At 33.9% G+C, this 3044-nt stretch overlaps 1 long non-coding RNA gene across 1 annotated transcript; it reads left to right on the top strand.

Moving 5' to 3' along the window:
* Window positions 1–1284: 1284 nt before the first annotated feature.
* LOC108355239 (uncharacterized) lies at window positions 1285–2575 on the top strand. Its single transcript, XR_001846539.1, has 3 exons — window positions 1285–1643; window positions 1698–2195; window positions 2261–2575. It is a non-coding gene; the product is annotated as an uncharacterized LOC108355239 (long non-coding RNA).
* The last annotated feature ends 469 nt before the right edge of the window (window positions 2576–3044 follow it).

Genomic DNA, 3044 nt, shown 5'->3' with positions numbered 1-3044 from the left:
GCGCCAATATCTTTAACACAATTTTCAATTGTTTGAAACAATTTTAAAACAAGAAAACTGCAAACAAAAACCACACAAAAAACAAAAATCTGCTGTGTAGTCTGCTTTTGTCTATTCACAATAGCGCGCATTCATAGTCCACTAATAAAGTTGCAACTTAAATTTAAGTACCAACTTAAAATTCACTTCTATTCATAGTCCCATTTCAGACTTCTACTAAGTAGTTTTAACTTAGTTTTACGATATTGCAAAACGAGTGTGAAAATGTATCGATTTTTCTTAACGATATTTTCGAAAAATGACATTTTTAATGAATAATGTCAAGTTTGATCATCCGTTTATGTAATTTTTACTTTCATTGCATGTTTATGCAAAAGAATAAGGTATAAGTTTCGATAAGGTAGGAAGTCGATGTTTATCGAAAGCATGCTGTGAAACATACAAACAAATATCTAAATGTTATGCACTAATTTGCTTTAAAAGAACAAGCTTGAAGTTGACTTATTATTTGAGCATTTATATATGTAAATCATTCCAATTATAAAATTGTGACGTAACCTTATTCGAATTGTAATACGCATTTAATTTCACCTTCCGATTCAAATGGATCGCTCTTTGCAAATTTCAATTGGAGATCATTCAATCTTATCAAAATCACGCTCTGCCAACTTAATTTTTACATATTTCGTCTTTTTTTCCTTAATTTAATAAAACACTTCTTCCTAGATACGACTTAATTGCAGCTGCAGCCGAAACTAAATTTTAAGTTGGCACTTAGCCAGAAAAGTCGAAACTAATTTCGTTTTCTTTTCTCAAAAAAAAGTTCTGCCCCTTTATATGGGAACTCTTTCTTTATGTTGACCTGAAACCTCAGAAAATGTTGCGTTTTTTTATATGAGAATGAAACAGAAATTATACTACTCCATCAAAATTTATTTATAGAACTTAGTAAAGCTGAATTATTCACTTGGCCTGTAAGTCTTTAGTAATTTTAAAGCAAAACACTTATTTCTGATACGGAAAATAATTGTATTTTTACAAGTGTAAATTAAAAATCAACCGTGCAACTCTCAACCTCACGTTTATTTGAGGGCTGAAAAGGCAGCACTTTTGCCGGATCAGAGCGCAACCTGCTGAGAAAGGAACACGACGCCTTGTGAAAGGGTTGAGAAAAGAACATGAAAATTTGACAGCGCTAACACAAGGCAGAATAAGTGCAGACTTTTTCGAGAAAAGAAAACGCTATAAGGCGACTATGAATAGCTTTAGTTGTAACTTATAGCGGAGACAGACAGGCTGAGTTAAGTTGAATTAAGTGGCACAAATGCAGATACGATTTTTACCCCTGACAGACAGCACCATTGTGCATAACAAATTTTCTTCTTCTACCTGCGCATTTAGTTATCAGCTGATTTGACAAAAACTTTGAGCTCAAAATGGAAAGGAGAGAAAAAATACGATTAGCAGCTATTTTGTTTGCAAAAAACAATTACTTATTTAAAAAAAAACTTAACATTCTTCTCTTAAAATTATTCAACAATATGAAAATAATTAATTCATTGGCAAGCATAGACCTTGCCACGATGTTTGAAGCTGGGATTGTTACACTTCCTGATATAAGAGAAAGGCAGCTGTGGAAATTGGTAAGCATATCTTTTATTTCCATTAGTACAATAAATATGCGATATTCTTTAAAGGATCGCAGCGGCACATTTTGGGAGCGTGATGTTCCTTTAATGGACGAAAATCGTTTCAAAGAAAATTTTCGACTCAATAGAAATGCTTTTCGGAGAATTTGTGAAAAAGTTCGAGGCATCGAAAAGGCGAACACTCATATGAGGCCATGTATTCCACTTCATAAAAGAGTGGCTATCTCACTATTCGCATTGGGATCTGCAGCGGAGTACAGGACTGTTGCAAGTCTTTTCGGAGTAGGACGCAGTACTGTTGGCGAAATTGTTTTGGATTTTTGCCAAGCAGTATGCGAAAATCTATGATTGCATTAAGTCATATCCTCCAAACCAACACGAAATCAGAAAAGTTGTTGATGGCTTCGCGCAAACTGGGTTTCCTCAATGCTTTGGAGCTGTGGATGGCTGCCACATAGAAGTTCAACCACCAAAAGATGATGCAACAGACTATTACAACTACAAGGGGTGGTATTCAGTGATCTTGCTAGCGAGCTGTGACCACCGGTATATTGAAACCTTTATTAAAATTTCTTTATAACAATTTAATGTAATGCCTAAACTTTTTACAGATCAAAATTTACTTACATAAATATTGGATCTACTGGTAGAAACAACGACTCTTACATTTTCGGAAAGAGTACATTGAAAAGATTCCATGAAACTGCCGATATTTTTACGCAGAATAGCAAATTCATAGGCGGCATCAATGTACCCGTTCTACTAATAGGCGATTCTGCTTTTCGCCTCTCCCGGTATATGATGAAACCGTTTCCATATTCGCCGAATCAGCCGTCTATAGAAAAAAACCTTTAACTACCAACTATCTAGGTGTCGTCGTCTAATCGAAAATGCATTCGGTTAACTTAAAGCACGGTTCAGAAAAATAGGTAGAGGTTAACAAGTCGCCCCAAAAAACATAAATACCATAATTAGAACGTGCTGCATTTTGCACAACTTCTTGAAATTAGAAAACGAATAAGGTTCTATTGGTTGAATGCAAGATTCAAGAGAAGATATTAATGCTAGAAATCAGCCAAGGCACACTACAAGAGTCGGCGAGAATGATGTGAATGCGTCCGCTATTAGAAATGCAATAGCTCGCAGTTTCCGTAAGCAAAAATATTACAAGTTTCCTATAAACATTAATCTATATCCGGAAACAGCAATAAATAAAAGTTTATTTATGTACATTACATTCATTCTTTTATTAATCCACTTTTTTACTATTAACTATCTTTTTCTGTCAATTTTTTCATTAACACTACTTACTAACTATAACAACCTATTAATCTATTAACTATATAATTAAAACAAAATTCAGTCTATACATTTCTGACATTTGGCTTATTTTTA

This window comes from Rhagoletis zephyria, unplaced genomic scaffold (assembly GCF_001687245.7).
Source record: "Rhagoletis zephyria isolate East Lansing unplaced genomic scaffold, Rhagoletis_zephyria_1.1 Rzeph_scaffold_00160, whole genome shotgun sequence".
Taxonomy (NCBI): Eukaryota; Metazoa; Arthropoda; class Insecta; order Diptera; family Tephritidae; genus Rhagoletis; species Rhagoletis zephyria.
The sequence above is the reverse complement of the archived record's forward strand: the minus strand, read 5'-3'. Positions and strand labels throughout refer to the sequence as shown.